Source organism: Sinohyriopsis cumingii, chromosome 12 (assembly GCF_028554795.1).
Source record: "Sinohyriopsis cumingii isolate HCF-2022 chromosome 12, ASM2855479v2, whole genome shotgun sequence".
In the NCBI taxonomy this organism is placed as follows: Eukaryota; Metazoa; Mollusca; class Bivalvia; order Unionida; family Unionidae; genus Sinohyriopsis; species Sinohyriopsis cumingii.
The window spans coordinates 68026206-68052032 of NC_142972.1; the positions used below are offsets into that span (position 1 = coordinate 68026206).

At 35.8% G+C, this 25827-nt stretch overlaps 1 long non-coding RNA gene across 1 annotated transcript; it reads left to right on the top strand.

The window, feature by feature from the left end:
- Positions 1-23657: 23657 nt before the first annotated feature.
- LOC149786649 (uncharacterized) lies at positions 23658-25655 on the top strand. The gene is made up of 3 exons (XR_016425002.1): positions 23658-23943; positions 24589-24706; positions 25486-25655. It is a non-coding gene; the product is annotated as an uncharacterized LOC149786649 (long non-coding RNA).
- Positions 25656-25827: the final 172 nt, after the last annotated feature.

The following is a 25827-nucleotide window of genomic DNA, read 5'->3' on the forward strand; positions in this document are numbered from 1 at the left end:
CGCAGAAAAATAAAACCATCAAATATACCGCAACAGTCACTGGTGTGCACAGGTTGTCTGTGTTCAGTGCTGCAAAATTTGAAATATTTACAACGTTTCCATGGCGTTTTTCAACGGATAGGTTTTCCGGGGTTGTATCTGTTATATTAAATAGCGGAACCGAAGAAATATTTATCCTGGAAGCAGATGATAAGAAATTAACCGCAACATCTTACTGGTGGTGTTTGGAATTTGTAGCTGAAACACCTCAATTGGTTACTGCATACAAATATATGGACGGTGCACAATACAGATACAATCAAGCGCGTGAATGGCAGGCGGCGCTAAAAGATCAAGTCGAACAATATACAGTAAAAGTAAAAAAATATCGACGACGATTAGTTATCGTTGATGTGATTGTTTATTCAGTATCCGCTGTTGTTGCTGGAGCAGGTGTTATATTATCAGCGATGACAATGATGGCGCCAGTAGCCGTAACTATTTGTATTTCAGCAGCAACAACTATTGCAGGTGTGCTCAATATCATCGCAAAAAAAATATGTACTTGCATGAATGAAAAATTCTCCGATTACATGATAAGATTACATACAGCGACGGTCGCATACTCGAAGTTATCCTCGTTGTTATCAGCGAGTCTCAGTGATGGAATTATATCTGATTTCGAGTTTTCAATGATGACTTAAATATATGACGAAGGTATCGGTATTAAAGACATAAACACTAATAATGACAGAATTACTCCAGCAGATCGTGACTAATACAACTCCGCCAAAGATAACGATGATCTCGGTAAGTTCATCTGATCCTGAATTTAGTATTAATTTTCCTACTGCAATTCCAGTAAAAGAAATAGCATTAGCTCAATTACGGGTATATTACAGCTGGCCAGATCAAAATCATTTCATGGTACACCAGCAAATAATTCGCTTGTATTTGCTAACAAGAACAAACCAGATGGTACTCCTGACTGGATAAATGTTGGAATACCCACTGGTAGTTATGAGATCGAACAAATCAATGAGGAATTTCAACGTAGAATAAAATCAATAACCGGAAAAGAAGCAAAAATATCAATTAACGTTCATGAACCGACGCTGTCCTCGACGGTTGAGATACATTCTCCTGATTATGCCGTTGATATTTATCAATCCACGATAAGATCCGTACTAGGTTGGCCAGATGTTCCCCCAGTGTATGAAGGACCACCAGAACCGAAGTTAAATGATTTTCTCACGGACGAAGCAAAATTTATAACAACTCCAGAATATAGAGAAAAATTTCCATGGAATAGAGCCGGTGATGCGTATCGGGTTTATAATTTCAGTGATGATATTACTTATATGAATGTTTTTAGATTGTATTCTAATTCCATTAATTTTGAGATCCAACAATCAATTGATAAAATACAAAATCTGTTTTCATCGTTATCGCAACATTATTCTGAGGATATAAAACAACAAATTATTGAGTCAATACAGCATCTAAATCAAGTAGGATCAGATCTTAATTGTATTAATGATATTTTTGTTGAAGCAGCACTTAAACATGCCCTTTCCTTCCCCCGTCCTAGAAGACCATTTCTTAATCATTATACAATATCAGAAAAAGAGTATGAAGGACCGGGTAATCTCGAATTTATAGTACCAAAATATAAAAAGGATAAAATAGACAGAATTATCAACGAAATCTTCCCTAAAATACTCGATGCGTGGAGAAAACTAGCACCACCCGAGTCTATCCTCAGACATAATAATGATCCACATGGCGGCGGCAGGCACGTATCTCCGGGAATCGTTAATATAACCAGCACGATCGTGGTCAATCTGGTTTGTGACGTAGTCGATGGCAGCTATCAAATAGATCTCGGAAAATCAAATCAGGCTCAACAAGGATATATTTTATATACATTTACACCACAAGTTCCCCCTGGAAGTTTAATCGTGCAAGAACCAACTAATCCTGTGTATCTGCGATGTCACAGTAATATGTTAACACGAATAAATTTTAAGCTCACAGATCACCTTAATCGCTTAATTGACATACGTGGAGAAGAGCTTGTAATAAATCTGTATGTGAAATCTTAATTAATCCAGTAAATATTATATAATGTACCAGCATGTGAGGGCTTTTATACATGACAAAGAAGTACTTGAAAACGCCATCAGAACAGTGTTTTCACAAAACACAAAGCAATTTAACGTTAATTTAGTTATTGATGAATACGGAAGCGAGGATTTCTTATTAACACAAGAACAGTTAGATGAACTCCGTCAAAAACATATTACTGAGATCATTTGTAGCAGAGATCAGATTCTAAATTATGCACATTCCTGTATTAAAGTCGATCAACTTAAAAAAATAATCACTGATGGGATAAATTACACAAATCAATCAGTTTTGTATAATCTGAAACAATTTATTATTATTCTGAAATGAATCAGTCTGATGAGGGGGTACTTAAAATTACAAAAATCAATCAGATGGGGTGGTTGGTACTCAAATTCGTGTAAATTAATCAGTTTTGTAATTCTGATGGGATGATTAGATCTTTTATTTTATTTTATCTTATCAGAAATATTTATTTTATTTTTTCAGAAATATTTTATTTCATCAGAAATATGTCAACATTTTTTGTGAAATTTGTTATTTTTTTAGCTATAATTTAGTCGATTTGTCAAGGAAAATTTGTCAAATTACAGTCTTTCGTAGGTCAAACCTCAAGCGGTTCTCTAATTGTTCCATCGATAAATCGTCAAAAATCAGTAAAATTAGCTCAAAAAATGAGATTTTTGATGCGATTTTTGTTAATTTTTCTGGCAATTTTCGAAAAAAATGAGGATTTTTAATGATTTATCGATGAAACAATAAGAGAACCGCTTGAGGTTTGACCTGACGAAAAACTGTAATTTATCAATTTTTCTTGACAAATCGGCTAAATTATAGCCAAAAAAATAACAAATTTGACTAAAAATATTGAAATATTTCAGAATAAATATATAATATTTCTGATCAAATAAAATATTTCAGAATAAATATATAATATTTCTGATAAGATAAAATATTTCAGACAGGGTTGCTTTGGTCGTTACCCACTGACATAATTTTTCTTAAGTATTTTATACGGGTACTGATTGTTTTTTTCGTTTCGTACTCGTTGGATAATCCCAATCTGATCTTTTCTACTGCGACAGAAAGAGGAATAAATTCATTTACTTGATCATCGTTCACCATAGCCAGTGACTGAAACATAGCTGCCTGAATCCGCTTTATGAACTTATATTGAGATGATAGAACATACTTATTTTCATTTTTAAGTTCTTCTAACGTTTCAAAATCAGCTATTATTTTTTCAGGATTTAGTTCATCAGATATGTTAATTCCGTTTTCTTCTAGTTTTTTAATAGCAGAAATAATGTCTTTGATATTTTCATGGTTCATTATATAATATATAAATCTTTAAAATAAAAAACAATTATCCCTATAGAACCCCTATCGAGTGGTTAGCGAGTTCGTCGGGATGTTTCAAGGACGGCACAACATGTACAATGAATGAAGAGCCCCTATTCGAGTGTCTTAGCGAGCTCAGATTATGCATGGGACGGCACAACATATAGTATGAAATGAACTTCTATTCGAGTTTTTTAGCAAGTTCATTAAGTATGAAATGAAATATATACAATGAATGAATGAGATGAAATGAATGAATGAAGGACGGCACAAACATATACGCTCAGAAAAACCCCACCCACAGTAATCAAGCCCGTGGGTGATACGAAAATATGTATCAACCACCGGTTGATATGTGGTTAGAGTTTTGCTAAGCGGGGGGTTTTGCGGTGCCCCCAATTATAAAAATCGCAATTATGTGCAACCACCGACCAGTTGTCAGCCATGGGGATTCGATCCTGGACCGCCAGCGTCACAGTCCAATACGATACCGATTGAGCTATCGAAACTTGTTATAAACATATTCGGAAGTTAATATATAGCTAATAATCATTGAAAAGGAACTAATTTCGAATATATTTACTCAAAATACAATTCTGAATTCAAGAAATACGTTTTCACCAAACAATTTAGATTTCTAAAGCTGGATTAAGGAATTTCCTGTTTACTATACCACGCCATCTGTGATAGAACATCCGGTCCAGATCATCTAACTGCTAGATTTTTCCATCCTTCCTATAACATAACTGCTAGATTTTTCCATCCTCTCTATGACTATTACGAGATTTTCCATCCTCTCTATAACTGTTCAATGGAGAAATATATATTACGAGATTTCCCACTCGTAAATCTGTATCCATGAACATGGTGAAGGGAGTATTTAGTTGTTAATATTACTCGATAAAAAAAATAACCACACATACGCACATAAATACATAATCAGACATACGTATAAAAATATGTATCATGTATATTTCTGCACTGAACAAGGAAAATGCAACTGATTTTTAATTCCAAACACTATATACACGTATTTCTGTAATCGAGTAAATACATGCAGGATCCCTGTTCTGTACTGTAGATCTAAAATTAACCCGCCACGATCGATACAGACTAGACGCTGGATTCTGCACTCAGTAAGCTGGAATATACATGTCGGTTTTCTGTAGTTTAGATGTATTTTATGTGCTGTCTATGTGTTATGTTGTTCTAAATGTTTCACGAATAGAACAGAAAATACACGAACCGTATATTTTTGTAAGTTAGAAACCGTAGATAATTATGACCATATACCGAGGATCATAAAATTACCTCCCTTTCATGAGTCAAAAAATAAGTAGTATAATAATGATAATTTCTGACCAAAAAAAATAAATTTAATTCGAGGTGGTGATGATAGTTAACAATACTGAAAGGTGATTTTCTGCTTATATTTTTTTGAGAAAGCGGTTTTATATATATTTTCTGCTACTTTTTGTACTGAATATGAGTGAATATCAAAATATTTCGCAGCAGAACATATCGAACGAAATATAATTACTTCGCCAGTTTCTGTGTTTATAGAATTTACCGCCCTTCTAGAAACTGTCTTACATCTTCCAGTATTACCACATGCAGAGTTCTCGCTTTGTGTGACAACTCGAAGGTTGTATAAACTATTATTTTGAGGATCCCCGTCAACGCTGTCAGTAACAAGACCATCTTTGATCACTCCAAAGAAACATTCATAGATGAAACGATGACAATGATAATGTTTCTTCCCAACACTAAACATTAGATAACCAGCATTAGTAACATTACCAACTGGTCTCTTCAACCTACAATTTCTGATGACACCATTACGATCTGATTCGCAATTCTTGATGACAGGATGTGGGACAAATATATTTTGCTCCATATATGCAATAATATTATTTGTTTAAATCATTGTTTGTCTGAAATCTTGATATATAATCCTCCACGGATTTTATAGCGTTTTCACCATTATTATTTTTTTTTTGTCATAATATCTTTTAAGTTCTCTGAACCGTTTTCCACCGCACTTTCCACATAATTCTGTTTTTCCTCGCACTCCAATACCACATCGCAGACACGGTATTGGTCCTAGACTTCCTCGTCGTATGCCTTGTAAGTGCATCCAACAAAATTCACCTCTACAGGATTTATTACATCGATTTACTGAACCGATCATGAGCCATCTGCATTGAGACATTGTATATATATAATATTCTTTATTAAAATATTTGTTTTAATTATATGAACGAGTTTGAAAGATTATCCCAAACTAGGCCTTCTAAATATAAATTTAATCTCGACAGATTATCTTCTGATTTACCAGTACGAGATCTGGTTGATCCGAAAAATAAAAGTTTGATCAATAAAATTCACGACGCCAAGAAAGAATTTTACACGGATGGTGCATCTCATACATGGTCAACGTTCAAGATTATGCGCAATACTGTCAAGGACGCTACAATGAATGACAAGCGAGCGGCAACTATCATTAACTACATCGCTGAATACGAGGGTAATCAAAAATATTTCTTTAGAGTAAAATTCATTGTACTAACAGAAACAGGTAGTTGGATTATCCGTGATAAATATGATCCTGTCCTTGGTAATAATAAAATCGCCATATTAAGTAAAAATTCCAGACCGGGTCTGTTGACGGGTATTGACAAACCGTATTATGAGCGAGCGTATCCTGTAACAGCGGTTATTTATGGAATCTATGAGATAAATAAAAAACCCAACGTTGATAAACTGATACCCATCAAATTTTCAAGGTTAAATTGTGTAGCCGAACGAGTAATAGAACCCTTTACAAACGCGATGCGTGGAAACGGATTAACTGATTTAAGACGTGAAAAAATAAACTCGTGGGCTGATTCAGTTAAGGATACCGGTGCTACAATAAAAGATGTTGCTGAGTTAGGAAAAATATTAAAATTTCCAATAACCGTAGCGACAATAACGGGAGAAATACTGTACGAATCAAAATATAAATCGAAAGGAGCTTCAATAAATATTATTGATCATAACGCGCACGCATGGACCAACGCAGTAACAATATTTCCACGTGATCGAACTATTAGATTTTACCCCCCAGATATGGGGGAGGCATGTTTGATTTTATCAACGAAATAAGTAAAAACGATCCTGTATCGGTATGGTTATTTAAAAGTAATGAGGAAGGTGGACTTGATCAGTTTGTTAGACCAAACGGTGAAATATATCGAACAGAATTTCTCCATGACGAGATGAAAAATCTTGCGGAGAAGTTTTTAGAGTGCAAACACACGGAAAATACTGACAAATTACTAACTAATTGCTTTACTGTTCCATCTGCTGCGGCTCATTTCGCTAGAGAAAAAATATTCATGGAAACCAACACGATTTGATTTACTCGAGGACGTATGCGCAAGTTGCATCGAATACGGACACGGTGGATTATGGAATACCAAATATAATTACAATGATGTTATTTCGGTTGATATGGTTGCATGTTATCCGGGAAGTTTTCTAGGATACGGAGATTGTTCTGTATACTTTAAAAGATTCGGTCACCCTACAAACGAGATGACGCGAGTGGCAATTAATGGACCATTACCTGATTTTGATCTGACTGGATTCGCTTGTGTTGAATCATTCGAGCTTAACGAAAATCTTCACAAGATTTGTTATGTTTGGTTTGGCAGACATTTTTGTGAAAAACGTTGGGCACCTATAGTTTTATTACGATATATGCTAGATTGTGCGGTACTGACATCGTTGGTTGTCAGTGAGGCAATTATATCATATCATGCGCAGACCGAAGTTTGGTTGCCCATGTCAGATTCTATCAGTTTTGATGAAGTTATTAAGGAATTTAAGGAAAAATGTCCTGGCGTTTCCGAAGATGATATTATCAAAGAAGCTTCTAAAATTCTCGAGATTAAACTCAAAACCGCAAAAGATCTCGGTAGAAAAATTATAGATAAATTTACTCAAGGTGGTGCATATGATCATAAAAGACATCACGCACGATTAATTCTAGATGATGCCGAGTACGATTTTATAATCGCTGATACAACAGCGAAAGATATATTTGTAAATCGAGAAAGTGTTTATTTATCCGACGGAACAAAATTGGGTACGATCGTTAGTTACATAAATGATATCTCCCCACAGTATACTCATCTAAGATCTTCCATGTTGGCTTATGTTTCTATGAATTTATTATCGATGATTAATAGATTTCCTGAGACCGCAATCAGAGTCGCAACAGATTCGTTTTATATTTCGAGTAAATATTTAGAATCTGTTATGAAATTCACAAGTAATGATGAACGATGGAGTTCATGGAGAATAAAAAAGGAAATATTACACAATTATACAGAATCAGCAGATGTTCCGATGAGACATTTTTATCGTAAGGGTAATAAAATATCAGAAATGTCGAAAGCGCCATCGTTGAGTGATCCAATAACTAGATATAAGACAGTATATCTCAGTGGACCTGGTGGATGTGGCAATTAATGTTTTTAGAAATTCAGATATGATCGTGCTAACACCCACACACAGACTTGCTCGGGAGATGAAACAACGGCAAGTACAATCGTGCACGTATCATAGTTTCTTTCGGTGGCGGGGGCATACATGGACTCCTGAACGAATGGGAGAAAAATATATACCTAAAATAATTATTTGGGACGAGATATGTACGGTGTCATTGGATACATTAAAAACGTTTCTTGATTGGTTGTTGACGAAAAATACCGCTATACTAATGTGTGGCGATCATGGTCAACCGCCGCCCTTTGTTGGACCATCTCCACGTGATTGGTTAAATAATTTCGTTGATTATTACGAAGAAATAGACGATGATCATAGAGCTCTCGATGCAAATTTAAAGGAATTAAAAAAATTAATCAGATTACAATCAAACAAAATTCAGTGTGAAATAATACGCGGAGTAATCTCAGAGACCTCAATGAGTGATTTTTTAAATTTATGGAGACCCACCGATTTGATAGTAGCAAGCAGAAAAATAATCAGAGACGATTTACAACAGCAGTTATTTCAGCTGCATAAAGAAAAATATTCAGAATTACCTGTTCCGTTGTGTTATAGACCATCAGATACACGAAAACAGAATATTAATGTTGATATTCCAGGACAGACTGAGAAGCAAAATCTCGTATTAAATGATATTGTCGCTGTTGATATCAGTTTGGTCGAAGATGCATTATGCGCCGACAAATCTCCATGGGTGTTAGGATACGCTATGACGATCCACTCGTCTCAGGGATTAACTATTTCTGACACACGAGTCTGGATTGTAGACGATCGTATCGAGTGGTCAAATTTAGTCTATTTAGCGGTATCGAGGGTCAGAAAAATATCTCAATTACGGAGAATTATAATTCCTGAAATCGTTAATAAATTTAACATCATCGATGATGATATAATAAGAAAAAAATTAATCGGATACAAACAATCTGATAAAAAAAATAAACGCGACTTTGATCTTGATGTTGAATTTATTGAGTTAAAACAGCAACATAATAATAATTGCGCAAGTTGTAATTGTGTAATGCTGTGGAGGTATTCGAGTAATGATTCAAGACAATTTACCGTAGACAGAAAAGATAGTACTCGCGGTCATACACGAGAAAATACCGTGTTGACCAGTCTCGAGTGTAATCGACGTAGAGGCGCTAGTTAAGTGATCGCGGTGGTAGTTGTGTATCCTCTGGAATTATTTGTAATTGTTCACGTGTAAATCCACGCTGAGGAGCAGCCGAATCTAATCTGTAGATTGCAGGTCTACCTGAGGATCTTGTCACGGTGGATATTTTGTGTGTGGTAACACTCCAAATAGGATCAGTCGCTCTCGCTTTACCACCTTCAAGTTCACCCGGTTCATATCAATATCTAACTGTAACATCACCCAATATTTTTTGTTTTTCAATATCTTTTCGTTGTGTTGGTATATTTTTTTTGTAATTGCATTAATGGGTTTCATGTTGGTTGTTCGTGTAATCTCATTATTTAATGCAGCTATCACGCTTGGTAATCTTGCAACCCATTCGCGAGATCTTTTATCTTGAACAAATTCGTTAGCGTATTGATATCCAAATAACCGCTCAGCAAGTGTTCGATTAAATCGCTCAACAATTGCCTGATCACGGTGAATTGCAGTATGACCTCGTCGTATTTTGGTATTATGTTGTTTCATCAACGATGATACTGGACCAAGAAATTCCTTACCAGGATCAACCTGTAGTAGCTGTGGCCATCGCAGACCACCTTGTGGTCCGGGTCCTCGTTGATAAATTCGTTCAAACGCATCGGCTACTTCAGATGCTGTTTTCGTTGATAGCGGCTCTGCCTCTTTATACCTACTTGCAACATCAACAACGGTCAACGCGTACTTGTACGTTTTTCAGCGTACAGTATCATATGGTAAAAACAGAATATCAGCTTGATGAACTTCATTAGGAACATTAACATCGAAATACGAGTACTGAATTCGTTTCGGTGGTGGTAGATAAATTTGCCATATTGCCTGTTTGGATAACCACGCTTTAGCAGTAGAATGTTTAACCGCTGCTGCATCAGCAAGTTTACCAATTGCTGCTTTGCCTCTCCAATATCCTTTTGGTGAATAATAAATTAATTCCATTATATATTACCAGACCCAAACGCTAATTTACCTTTCATCGCAGATCTTACTAACCAATTAGCTAATGATTCTCTAATATTTTTATTTTTTATGGAATTTAACGCGTGAATTAATTTCACATCTGCAATATGCCTGTCTTGTAGATTTTTACTCTTATACGCAACATCATGAACATAACAAGCTTTATCAATAGCGTTTACTGGTTCCTCGCCTGGTTTTGGTTGATCTTGATTATCAAGTCTGATATCGAGTCGAGTACCAGGACCGCAGTAATTATATCCAGGTAGATGTTTTTCTCCTGAGTATTTAGCCCATGGAGTACCTGGAAACTTTGACATCAAATTAGCAATATCACCACCGCGTTTATTAGATAAAAACGAAAATTTCTTTCTACCGCACACAGAACATTTTCCATCATACGCTATTTTTATATTTTTTGTTATAACTGTAGCTAAATCAGTAGTTAGAGTTTTAACTCTACAGCGCAAGCAATATAAATTCATGTTATAAAATATATGGATATAATTGATTCTCAGCGACAAGAAAACGAGAACCTGTTAAGCATCATCCTGCGCTACCTAATTCCATCAGAATGATTATCATAGGACCATCTGGATCGGGTAAGACGCAGTTATTACTTAATCTGATAATGAGATGGTTGAAATGGGATAAATTATATTTAGTAGCACCATCCGTTGATGATCAACGATGTTATGAAGTATTGAAAGATTTTAACGAAAATGCAAGATTACTGGACGAAGATAATGATGTTATAGAGTTTATAACCGATATTGATGAAGCACCGTCCGTTGATGTTTTAGACGGATTTATTAATAATTTAGTTGTGTATGATGATGTGATGCTAGATAAACAATCAAATCCAGCCAGAATATTTTCTCGCGGCAGACATAAAAATACAGATGTGATCTATGTTACTCAGCGGTATACACAAATTCCGAAAGTGATCAGAGACAACTGTAATATTTTAGTTGTGTTTAATGGCGTAGACACACACACGCTGCGAAATATTCATCAAACCTGGTGCAGCGGTGACATGGATATAATTAAATTCAGAAATTTCTTTTCACGAGCGCAAGCTACTCCGCATGGATTTATAACAATAAATTTACATGATCCTAGAACAAGATATCGTGAGGGTCTTGATAAAATATTTGGATAAATTAATAAATTTAATTAAACAGATATCATTAATATAATGAACAATTGTACGTGGTTAATTCAAGGAACAACAGATAAATGCAACAAAAGGTGCCATGGAGAATATTGCAGGAGACATAATTATATTTTAAAGAAAAATCCTCATGCTGGTTCACAAAGTTGTGTTGGATGTAACAACGGCGTTAGAGGATTATATCAGATTTGCAAAAATTGCGGTGGAGATCGATACAGAAGTTTAATGATATATTACAGAAAAAGAAAGAACATAAATCCAAAAATAGAAAAACCACCATCAGAACTTGAATATTACTTGAAGAACAAAACAAAAGATTCCCAGGATTCAGATGAAGATTCCCAGGATTCAGATGAAGATTCCCGGGATTCAGATGAAGATTCCCAGGATTCAGATGAAGATTCCCAGGATTATTCAGAATAACATAGCAGCAGAGAGGGCCTTGTCTACAATTCTGTTTGGGACAAACAATAATCGTAGACGTGGTATTGACCTCTATGAAGGTCACTTTTTTTTTGTCTGAAAAACGTACGTGACGCGTTAAGTGGTCTGATCGCCCTCTCTGCTGCTAAATTTGTATGAAATGTTCGTTTTGATAGAAATATATGCAACTGCAACATTAACCATGGTTTCTGAATATATCACGTTTAAACATTTCGGTGGCCAGGTGGTTAGAGCGTCCGATTTGGACGGTTCGAACCCCGGCTGAGTCATGCCTATTACTTATAAAACTGCTACTAACAGCTACCTCGTTGTTGGTGTATTGCGGAACAGCAATTCCAGATAGGTCATTATGTGCCAGTCTGAGGAAAGGGCCTTGCTCAAGGACAAGCCGCGCGGTAGCTAGCGCTCATCTTTAAAAGGTTAGTGCTAGGACTGGTCGGTCTAATGTCAGGATAATGTGACTGGGTGGGACATCATGTGACATGTCTACAGCATGATGCCCCAGTGCCAGACATCGCTATAAACTGCCACCCTGCATGCATCGTAGCGATATGACTGAAGCATTATTAAAGCTACGTTAAAAATCCAACACACACACACACACACACACACACATTGCACTTCTGTAAATCTGGCATTTAACTCTGTAGCTTTAAAATGCAAAGGGAGTGGGATATCAATGGAAGCAATCTGAGCACCGATCCTAATACAACTATCCTTTACGGTTAGGAAACGTTTAGATCGCCTCCACACTACCTTCGTGATAATCAACCTTTATAGTGCGGGATAAATACATACGTATTAAGCCAGTGGGATTGAGCTGGCAGTATTAATTTTAACATCTAAAAGCTTGCATCTTATCACAAGGTTTCTTTCGTTGTAAAGAAAATATTTAATGGCTATATAGCTTTAATAAACTATCATAATTGCCAACCCTTCAAGTGTGAAGCAATAAACTCTGACAAGTATAAACAAAACATTTTGACAGAAAAGCGATCATTCCGTTTTATTTATTACCCATACACGTTTTCCATTCACACTACCGTCTGAAGTACCATAATTATGACAACAGAAACCAAGTACTTGACGTATAGCAGTGCAATTTAAAACGAAATATAGTCATTATTTTCAAGCTGTATCACTCGGTATTCACACTGTAGTACCAATTTCAACGCTGTATTGGCTTTAAATTTTAAAATTTGGATTTTTATTATCGGTCTTCAATACACTTTCGGTGGTTCTTCCAGGGTTCTTCCTCCACCATTAATACTGGCCGCCATGCATAGCCTATCATGTGCTGAAAATGGCGTTAAACCCCACAACAACAACAACATCAATACACTTTAGTATGTCTGCACAAAATGCTTCATGCACAGCTTTAAAAGGTTATACATGTTTCGATGATTATCAGTAAAACGCACAGTAGTATTTTGGTACTTACTTATAAATGTCCACAAATGTTAGTTTACATTATAAATCAATGAGACTTTACACATGTTATGATAACCGTATTCACATTAAATGGGGTTGATTTATCAATGCTTAACTTTCATTTCCTCATAATAATTTTGTGTATACCTTTTTGATTTCGAATTGTTGCTTGTCAGCGTCCGTTTGAGCACGATTATACACAATCTGATTAAAATAAGATCTCCACTATCCTATGTAGCACAGTGGAGATTGGATTTTAATCAGACTGGATTAATAATATACTGTTGTTTCACGTGTATACGAATTACATTTCAAACATAAAATTATAGAATTGGGATATATATTTTAAAAAACCCCACAAACGCCGATAATTCTGCGAAACTAGTTTCGCATTTACTGTATGCTTATTCAGGCACAAAATGTTTTGAAAGAAACGGACGACTTATTTTATTGTAAAATAACAATTACGTCATTATCATAACGTCATAGATGATATGAATCTTCATACCAATTATATATATATATGGCAGGATCAAAAAGATCCAAGATTCTCTAATGAAAACTGAATCACTAAAATAGAAACAAACAGTTATACATTCAAGTATATTTTTATAAAGGATATAAAGGATATCAATTTTTTAATTAACATTTTATAAAATTTTATATAGTGCCTTGGTATTAACGCCATTAGGATACAAAATATCTAACTTACGAATCCAATAACTTTCTTTTATCAGTCTGTTCATGTTTCCATGCACGATATCTACCGACATGAAAGAAAAGTAGAGTAGATAGTGATTAGTTGTATTTTTCTTTCGATTTTTCTCTCATGCCAATATATATAGCGCACGAAGAGGCAAGACACATAAAATGATCAAATTCGATCAAGTTTTGCGTTTAGAAAAGCTTCTCCTGGCGTCTAGAAAAGGTATCCATATTAAATTTGCACTTTTGATTCAAAGTCGAAGACGACATATTAAAGATGATCGGCTGGATATTGCAGACACTAAATGCTAGTATATTGTATGTGTCTAAATCTCTTCAGTCTTAGGTTCAATATGCCATCAAATGTCCTCCATCGTCGGTGGAGTTTTACGTTATTTCATATTTTAGTTTCATCCCACTGTCTGTCACTGTATCCCACTATTTGTACTCTCGCGAACATTAAAAAAAAGTTGTGTCGTTTTGTACTCGTTAATTCAAATACAAGGAATTTATGGTTAAAAAAAGAAACAACGTATGTTGGGAGGGTGGGTATGAATCAATAATCTTTTTAATATTTGCTGTTCTAAATCTTTGAAAGCTAGAATGTCGAATTGTGATTCTTATGATGATCTCAAAGTTCAACTTTTAAGATCCGCTTGCCTGGCTCATTTACAAAAAAAAACAAAAAAACAAAAAAAAACCAAAAACAAAAAAAAAACCAAAAAACAATACAAAAAAATTAAACCTTACTAAATAGAAAGTTGAATAATTTGGTGTATTGCGGAACAGCAATTCCAGATAGGTCAATCAGTGCCAGTCTGAGAAAAGGGCTTGCTCAAGGACAAGCCGCGCGGTAGTTGGCCCATGCTGATCCTATGGTAGGTTTCGCACCTGCAGCTATTCGGTCGCGATTCCATCACGCTAAAGTAACCTTTACCCTTGCCATTTCCTCAGTACTAAATTCTTGTTATATTATTTTACTCTCGTTGTTTTAATTAATTAATAATTTATCCCAATTATGAAGTCTGTACCAACTGTTATTGTCCGATAAATCAACCCCAACCCCCAGATCTGTGTTGATCCTGATGGGCGACAGGTGGTTGTGTTATTTCACATGGATTTACAAGTCATCGAACAGGATGTGCTCCGGAAATGTAATGCACATATCATCAAAAGAATCCTTCAGCCGACGGTAGTTCCACACCCCCGAAAAATACCGGTAAATGTATCAAATGTACACCGATGCGTGCAGCCAAAATTGGCAGCAAATAATTGCAGCTTTAATGAATAGGTGATATCAGCCCCATACCCGAAAATGAACATCATAAAGCATAACGGGCGAAGGGCTGATTTGTCTGCCAAGAAACTGTTACTGCCATTGATGCTGATGAGACACATTTGGCCGAATGTTGTTGTTTTTTTTTTTTGGGGGGGGGGTGTCAACACAGCAGTATGTGCAGGTTCTTCAGTGCCGAGCCAATGGACCTCTTGCACAGTACGCGTTTTGGACGAGTTACCGTTCCTGATATCGAGCGCTAAAAATCAAAACGAGGCTATTACTGGTGAGTGAATGTAGGACTAGTCTGACGTTTTATCAATAAAAAGTACGATGAAATTTGACAACACGAAATCACCTTATCGGTACTATGTGACATTTTATCAATATTTCATTGTACTTTATTGATAAAACATCAACTCCTGTGGTAGGATTTGCGGTACTAATTCATTTCCCATAGTAAACCTATGCAAACACCATATTAAAAACTCAATAACTTAAACTAGCAGTATAGATGTATCCTATATGACAGCTTTAATGCAAACAAAACCATATTAGGCGCGGCATTTTCTGGATCTGCATATGTTCGAAATATCCGCTTTCAATTCCGCACCAAACAGTCAGATGCTGATTTCAGTAATGAGTGTTCCAAACTTAAGCCTGTTAAAGGACTGAAATTCCATCAGTAAAACTTATTTTTCAGTTACAACTAGGATCAGCTCTCAAAAGAATCGTTAAAACAAAATATAATTTTCATTATCAACCAATACTGGCCAGCCAAACCCATATATGCTGTATTTTATCTTTCACCCATTTCCAGACTGGATCCCATTTTGCTTGCAATTAGTACCATGAGTCCTATAGGGAGGTGTTCACCAGTTATAATGTACTTTTGACAGAGTGACGTCTGTAAAGTGAAGTTGTTTGCATTTGAAACATGCACAGTGGAGAGAAAGTTGGCATACCTGCATGCTACTTTGATTTAATTTGGCTGACATTTCCTTGGATAGTGTACTTATTGTCCATGATCTAAGCACACTGCTAAATAAAAAGACACAGCCACGACACAGCCTTGTACTTAAAAAAATCATCCTGAATTAGCCTAAAGTACACTATTTTTAGCACCTATTAAAATAGGGGAAAATGAATTTTTCCCAACTAGGCAATACTAGCTTCTGAGAGTGCAATGGATGAATTACTACATATATAAAATGTAAACAAAAGTTATCGGCTCTTTTTTTATTACCTCTGAAGTCCAGGAAGCGAAAATGACCAAGCGGACCTAGCAGTTTTGAAAGGTACACATCTGGAGTAAGGCCAAAGCTGTATACTTTATAATCCATATTACACCTATCAATCATGCACCAAAATAAAGGGAATTAAAATTTCTTTGAATAATACCTAAAATAATCAAGGTCTTTTTTAAATAGCGAGCATAACCAGTGAGGACACGCGGAGAAATTCTTTTTCTTTAAAATTCTAACCTTATCCAAAATATAAAACCATAAAGCGCCACCATATTGACTTGTAAGTCGAGATCGTCGTTGTAAAATCGGAATATCATGTAAATGTACTTAGTGTTGATGAACAAATACGAGTATTCAGTATAATAATAATAATAATAATAATAATTAATAATAATAATAATAATAAACCTATTGCCCAGCATGTTTAATAAAATTACACAATGCCAAGCAAATGAAAAATAACTCGTGGAAATTTGTTTTATACTAAAAGTTTGATTTAGAATGTGCTTTATCATTTAATGTTTATTAATATTTGTCAAATCATGTTTAGAGGCATGTAGTTTAAACAAACTAAGTAAAATGTGTGGAAAAATAATCACTATCCTTGCAGATTCAGAAGGCAGGAGACCCCAGTCCTGCCCTTCCTGTTGAACTAAATTTTAAAATACAATTTCCCTAAGTCCCATTAGACTAATACCAATTTTAGTCTGTAGTGAAATCTACTAGTCTCTGACAGACGGACTGTTAGTTTCGAACCACGAAAGCATCTTCACAGACCGATTTTCAGAACACTGGATCTAAGTATGATAATTGTCTAAACAAATTTAATTTAAAATAATATTATTATATTGTTTTGGTAATTTAATTTAAAATAACATTATTTTATAGTTTTGGTATTTTAATTTAATAAAAACATAGTTTTTGTATTGTAATTTAAATAACATTTTAGAATTTTAATTAAAAAAATATTCTATTGTTTTTGTTATTGTATTCTAAAATAACATTATTCTATTGTTTCGTTATTTTAATTAAAATAGTATTCCATTTATAATTGCAAAGCATACTTTCTCCTGCAAAAATTACGGTATACGTATGCAACACCAGCATAGCCATTTGTCTGCTAACACTGTAACGTCGCCCTCTTAGTAAGAGGGGTGGTTAATTGGATTTGGCTGGCGTTATCTAGAGGATGTCCTCCCTCAATAGTATAGTCCGGTGGGAGTGGAGGATGGAATTTCAACAGAGAACTGAGCAAGAATATGGGGAAGAAATAATGCAATACGAACTCCTATAGACAAGAAAAATAAACTTAATCAAACAAATTAATAGCGGCAATTCCAATTCAATCTAAATTATGTCAACAGCATTTAATAGCAGTGTCTAATTTGGATTTATTTCATAATAATGAGTGGTGAAAAGAGCGCAATGTCCACGACTGATTGCATCACCTTCCTCCCTTGACCGTGTATCAGCGTCTTCCTATTTCCTCGAGCCTTCCTACTCCGAACGCTTCATCGCTTTCTGGACTTCCTAGTCCTTTATTCTGAACTCATCACTTCTTTTATTTGGACTTCCGTCTTCGAACTGTCCCATCTCTTCTCAGAAAGCTGTTCCTTGAAGGTCTACTAGAGTGCTCACACAACTTTCGTTTATAGGATAAATTTAATCTTCTATATATGAATTTTAAAGGTATTATGTAAAATACCACAACATTAATGAAAATAATGACCACAAAACATCGATTTTTTTTTTACCGCACAAGGAAAAACGCTCCTAGCCGGTTTAGCGCTCGACAGTTTCCCAGGGGTCCTATCAAACACCGCAAAGCCAGACAAAGGCAGGCAATGTCTGTTTATTTTTGTTTTATTGATACATATTCGTATAAATTATACTATATTAACTTTGTTTTGATATTTAAATTTATTTTAAAAAATGGTACATACGCACCCTTAGTTGTGTAGACAGAGTACGACAAAGTCATATAACACAGATAGCGTATGACAAAAGCAATCTCAATGTGACAAAGCCAGATTTAATAATTTTATATAATAATTGTCTTATTGAGAGACACATAATAATATTATGAAAGTAATATAAAATACATGATTTTAATATAAGTATTCAATCGAATATAGTATGCCAACGTGATGTAATAAACTTAAGATATTGTATGACAAAAACTGATTCATTGTGACAAAATAAGATGTACTAATACTTTTATTAAGAAGCGATTATGCTACAAACAGTAACAAATTACTTTGCCGCTGTCGGCAAAATCAAACGATGGTAATTAGTGATATTCTGCACCTGTAGCAGTTCGTGGCTATTTTGCATTGTCTCGAGCAGTTACACAAATCAGTTCATTCAGCAATCATTTAATCAACCTTTAACTATATACCGGAGTCGACAATCTCAAATATAAGTATTTCTTTTACTTTTTGCATATGTATTCTTTTATATTATTTGGCAACTAAATATGTTATTATCAGTCACAATCATATATTCGTGGTGTAACTTTTGTCTGAACACGCGATTTTAGAAATTTACTATTACCACACCTCGCATTATATCACTGTTCATTTGCTTCGTGTCTTTGTAGACCTGCATCGTGTCCTTTGATTTGGCTTCTTGGCTACCTTTGGGTCTTTATGGACAGTATATTTCCCATCCGAAGATGTCAGTCCTGAAACACTTGGAGTACTTGCACTTAGGAATTTGCTGAAGAGTTGTTGTTTCTCTTCTTCTGTCTTCGATGTCCATGAAAGTTTGATAATCTTAAATTTCGAAAATCCCGTGTTCAGACAAAAGTTACCCGTCCCGTATAATGCCCTTCTTAGGTCCACCATCTCCACTTTAACTAATTCGAATATCTTTTCAACCAGTTCGTCGGTTTTTCTGGGCTCCCAGTTAAGTTTCACTTTTAATCTGTGGTTCATGCTTTCGGTGTTGTCGTTTGCCCTTAAGTTGGTCTTCGTCACTGGAAATAACGTAGTTCGCCAATTTGTCCTCAACAGGCCGAACGTAATACTGCAGAAAGTCACTATGACGTTGTTCTTCAAGATTGTTTTTAAGTTTGATGTTTCGCTCCTCAAAGGTCGCAGAGTCGTTTGCCGTTGCAACGCCGTTTGCTCCGAAAATCATGTCAACGTTTTCCTATCAATGGTACTCTTTGGGATTTTGTCAGTCATTTGTCGAAGTATATTGTCTTTTAGGTGTTTTGAACACAGTTTTCTTGAGCAGCCCGGAAATGCCATGTCTATGGCATTTACCACTGCCAGTTCGTCGTCAGTTCCCAGGATCATTTCAATGTTTTTAATTTCCATGCCAAGCACTCCTCTCAAATGCGACAAAAATCTGAAGTAATTCTGTTGGCGGCCATCCCAATGAAGTACGAGTGGCCCCAGAAGTATTGGCGCGTCTCCAGTTCCCTTGTGCAGTACCTTGTTCGATTTGTATACCGTGGTTGTGACAACACACTTTCCCAGTGAAAATGTTCTGTCGATGCCCACAACACCTTCTTTCGATGATAAAAACGACTTCAAGTTCATTAGTGTAACATATTACTGAGGGTAAGGGATTGTCGCTAGAATGAATAATCTCAGCTACATACGGATGCTTATCGCTTAACATACGTATAACATTCTAAAGTTCGTCAGCAACGTTCTTCGACCCTACTCCACCTCCTTTTTCAGCCTTCACACGAGCCTTAGCATTCTGACACTGTCGGATATCGCGTGGATAATTTAATGATTCATTCTTTGCGGGGTCCATCAGTTTTCCATACATCTCACTGGGTTTTGATGCTGAACCTCTTTCCGAATCCTTTGAAGAGCTTGTGAATTGGTTCGTTCGTATGTTTCCGTGCATATTTTTGCATTTCCGTGTGGCACTTTCGATGTAGCATACTGTCCAGTATACTCGACAATGGCAACATCTCTGTTGAATGAACCTTCAACGTCTGTAACCCGCTTTCTACAAGACGGTTGGCGTTTTAACGCTTTGTAGTACCTGGTAAATATGACTATATCAGTCTTGTCTGGTTGTGGAACAAACTGTTTCAAAGCTTTTGAACCTTCTTCCTGAGTCTCTGTTTTTACACAACGGCCTTTTCTATAATCCCATGCACCGCAATCATCCCAATAGTGCTTTGGCTGTTTTGCAGATTTCCTTTCTGTGTTTTCTGAATTGTCAAGCACGATATACACATTCTCTTTGACACCTAAAGGAATTTTGTTCACGGGCGGAATTTCACTTACACAAATGTCCATTATTTGCTCTGAACTCAGCTGTCGACAGGCTGGTAACGAAGATGTTCCTGCGATATGTTTGTCTCTAGAAGATGATGTGTCGTCACAATCAGCGTAAGTATCATCACTTAAATCACCGATGTTGCTACTGGCCGTGGTGGTAGAAACATTGAAAACATTTTCTTCATCGTGAAATACTGAATGATTATTTATGCGCGATTCATCGCACGTCATGCTTGCGTCATTAATCGATTTGGCTGGCGTACTGACCTTCTCTGGTTTGCGTGACATCAGTGGTACAAAATGGTTTGGAAGCCATATCCTGCCACTGCAACCTAGTCTAGACCACATTACAAAAAGCGCTTCAGACGAATTTTCATTATGCCGTGGCTCGTGTGTTCTTGTCAGCAATTTAGGTTGGAAGTCCGCTTCGCCATTCACAAACGGATACACATCCTTTATTGTACACTGCAACGCATCGGATGCGGATTGAATAGTCCATGCCTAGAGTACCCACCAAGTTTTACACAGTTTGCAGTTGCTTCGGCAAACGATGGCGAGCATAATGAAAAGTCCTTGGCGTAAGGTTGCGTGGTATAATAGCCACAATTCACGGGCATTTCAATGCACGTGCGTGCTCTAATTTCTGCACTTAACGTTTCACTGCCAAAGTCCAATAGACAATGCATTCAACGAACAGTTCCCATCACCCGTGGTCATAAACGGTTGCAAAGTATCGATTTTGTTGCGTGAATTACATTCCAAGATTCCTAGGGCAGTGAAATCTATACGAAGACTTGAAGTGTCCTTAACATGGCTACTTTTTAGAGGCGGTAAAAGACATTTTTCTCGACGGGCAATAACACGGAGATGATCGACACTCAATGAAGCAGCCTACAGTCATACATTGTTGTTGTTGTTGTGGGGTTTAACGCCATTTTTCAGCACACGACAGGCTATGTATGGCGGCCAGTATTAATGGTGGAGGAAGAACCCAGGAAAAACCCGGGAAGAACCACCGACCCACGAGAAGCTACTGGCAAGCTTTCTCACATACCCACATTGGCCGAATCCTAGACTCGAACCCACGCAGACTGAGGTGAGATGACAGTGATCCGTAACGGAGAGCGCTTTAGACCACTCGGCCACTCGGGGCCCCTTACAATCATACATAAATAAATATATAAATATATATAACTGTTATGTAAAATAATATTTTTGTTATACAAGCGGTAGTGTATATACTTAAATATAAAAATAACAAATAATGGGGTTGCTATATTATTGTCGTTCTTGTTTATTTCTATTGCGATTTTTGGAGCGAAAATCTGCTTTTGCTTTTCGAATTACTATAAAGGGACACACATTTTGCAGAAGTACTGAAATAATAATAATTATTAGTTTTAGTTATGGTCATTTTAAACAAAATGTCATGAACGTTTGTTTGACATTTAGCTTACAAAATTAAGACAGAAAAACTACCGGGAAATGATTTGGCTCAGACGAAGCAGTAGTGGGATGGACAGCATTACAATGAGCATGATAGTACTGTATATGAATAATGACAATTGTTATTGGGTTCACAAAGTACATGCATTACCGTACGGATAAATAAATACTCTAACAGCGATACATACAACTCTACAACCTAAAGTTTCATCAAAAAAAAAAAATGTATACATGTACATAAAGCAGATCAACTACAAACAATACAATTATCACTTACCTCGTTCAGCCGGAAGAGAGCGTTCATGTAGCTATATTCTTCACCATCATTGTTCTTAATGCAAACTCGGCAAATAAATTTATAATTCCCGGAAAGAACATTTAATTCACTAACTGTGATGCCTTCACACGATGCATGTAACCAACTTTTGCAATAACCACAATGGACCGAATCAATGGCACAATTCTGTTTGCAAACAGCGCACGGGTACTGATGGAGTTTAACACGCTTACGAGCACGGGCAGAAGGCATTCTGACAAATGTACACTACGTTATCTAATAAAGAATATTATATGTAGAGAATGTTTAACACTTTAACAATCTATTAAACAATACAGCACAATATTTTATATATACCTCTAAACAACTTATTGTATCCTACACTTAGCATTAATCATTTGAAGCTTAATACCGTAGCTGAATCATGACCAAATGCTTTTGATGAAGATTTTTATTCTTGGCCATTTTATAATAATCCACAAATTTAAAATGCCAGGTGTTTAATCAGTCTGCTAATAGATGCAAACAATACATACCTTTGATATAGCCCGAAACCGCGGAAGGCGCGACATTTCAGTAACAGTACATGTGCCTACGTTTGAGATAGTCGACGCCTGTATATAATTAAAATTTGATTAAATAATTAGTTTGAACAATACTGCATGAACAGATTTGTATAGTAAAATAGTCAGGAACCGCGTTTGATTTTGCCGACAACGGCAGAGTAATTTGTTACTGTTTGTAGCATAATCGCTTCTTCTCATTGTATACCGCAAACATTAATAGCAACATAAAAGATTTGTATTACCGCTGTAATAATTATGCTGTAATGATTATGCTGAAACAAAGTATGATATTAACATGTTAAATGATGTACTGTACTTGTACTATCAATCTTGTCATGGTCGATCTTTTTCGACGAAAGTACATCATGAATTTATGATTATGAATGTTAATAGAATATTTAATATCACTTTCATAATATTATTACGTGTCTCTCAATAAGATAATTATTATATAAAAGTATTAAATCTGGTTTTGTCACATTGAGATTGCCTTTGTCATACTCTATCTGCCTTTGTTCTATTAAATGTACGTATGTACTAATTTTACTTTCAAACAACATTAAATCACGCTTTTTTAAAAAATTTAAATATCAAAGCAACGTTAAAATAGTATAATGTATACAAATAAAACAAAAATAGACTTTACCTGCCTTTGCGGTGTTTAGGACCGGTTTCCCAGAGACAAAGCGGAAGTGACGTGCTGTAGGGTACAGTGCATTTCTACTTTCGTTATTAGTTGCATTTAGTAGATGCTACCGAGCGTTATCCAACCAGTGACAGGTGAGATAGTCTGCAGTGATCATTTGAGAGACGACGATTTCGATACCGTCTATAAAATTAACGAGTCATTTGGTATTACAACCATCAGACGACTCCTGCCAAATGCAGTACCAAGCGTGTTTCTCGCCAGATAACCGAGTCCGTGAACACCAAATCGAAACAAAAACCAACATGTAGACAGAGAGAAGTTTGTACAGAAGCGAGAGCTAGCTAGGGTAAAATATCTATACATCTTTATCTTGCTATATTATTGGTTGTCAGCTCCTACCACATGCCACAAATATACCTAGCAAAAGAACGATCAATGGGATAGGGCGAGTTTAGTGTTTGCAAACCATGATAGCTCCCGACCCCTCCCCCAAAATGAATCCTGCTTTACCATGACGAGCGCGTGTTTGTGTGACCCTTGAATCTTAGTTTCGCTCACTTCCCCATTATTACCCACCCACCCCCCGAAAAAATCAATTTGCATGCCCATGCTTATTACATGCCTGTTCAACAATAATAATAATGATAAAACAAGTTTTCTGCCAAGGCCAAAATGTTGTGAATACTAGTTGTATTGATCGTGAATAATTGTAAAGGCTAATTACCCCTTAATGTTGAGGCACTGGGAGTAAATTACCTTATTTGCCAGAATATACACAACTGTGTCAACGGATGATGGTCAAATCAGAGTCAAACCCACAGCCCATTGCTTGTGCGAATACTAATGTCCATTCATTGTGGAGAGTATAGTATTATTATTCTCAATATGTACAGAACCATAGTTAAAAGGAATTTTAACGAATACTTTAATGCTGCTGGTGTAAAGATTTTACCTTCTAATGCTGCTCTAATTATATATATATCTTTGTTAGGTACTGAATGAGAACTTTGAGAACCAGCACTTGGAACCGAAGACAGTAGATGGTGTGACACATACAGTGGTGCATTTTGATGTCACAGTGAACTTTCCATTCATTCCCTATTTACATGGTTTGTATAGCTTCATAGTAGACATGGATTCCTAGGGCCTCACAAATTGTATCAACATACGAGTCAATAATGTAATTTTTATATTGTGGAAAAACTACAATGTATTGGTAATATGTCAGACTTTATAATCAACCCTTAGTTGTAAAAGTAAGCAAAAAGATTTAGTGCAATTTTCAATTATTATTCAGACATGCAAAAGACTAAATGTGTTAACTACCAGATCTATTACAAAGGCACGAAACACATTTTTCATACTCTTTATTACAGGGACTATACACCATCATGCCATATTGCTGTTCAGTGTCAGACTGATATGATACTTAAGATAAAAACAACAAGTAAACGAAACATATAACATTGTAGTAACTAAACGCAGTATGATGATGTAAGCGTTTTACTCAGTAGACCAAGCACTTGTCACCTTGTTATTATTTAGCAATGATACACTTTAAATGATACACATATTCTTGAGAAATCCTCATCTGTGTGAAAACTACGATGATCAGAATACACGTCTAAAATTTCACCTACTACACAGGTTGTTAAATAAATGTCCAGCAAATAAAGAGAAGGAGCAAAGGCATTGCAAACTTTCATGTACTTGTCAGCATCCATACATGATGCTCATGCAAGAAAATGAGTTTACTTTTTCAATGTTACTTATGCACAAGCTCATTTTTAAAATGTTGGTAAACACATTTAAGCTATGTAGAGATGATGCCACATTTCAAGAAATAATAGTATTGTTAATTTTGCTCAACACATTTTTTCCTCTTCAGATCAATGAAGTGAAGAGTAGTTATGGACAGAGGGACTTTCTAGAGCCATAAAAAACTGTAGAACCATTGTGAACATGGACACTATTATTACAGACAGAATCTATGTTACATAAACAAATCCTTTGTTTGTATTGACAAACCCATCTTTACAATGCACTGTTACATCATAATCTGCTCATGTTGACATCTGGCTCGAGTACTGATGCTTTGATACACTCAATCATGCTACTAGACTATAATTACAATCGACCGACCTCTGAAGACGTGAACAGAAACAGCTACAGTTAATTGAACAATTAATCACAGTTTTTTTAAAATAAATATACCAGTGAAAGTTTTGCT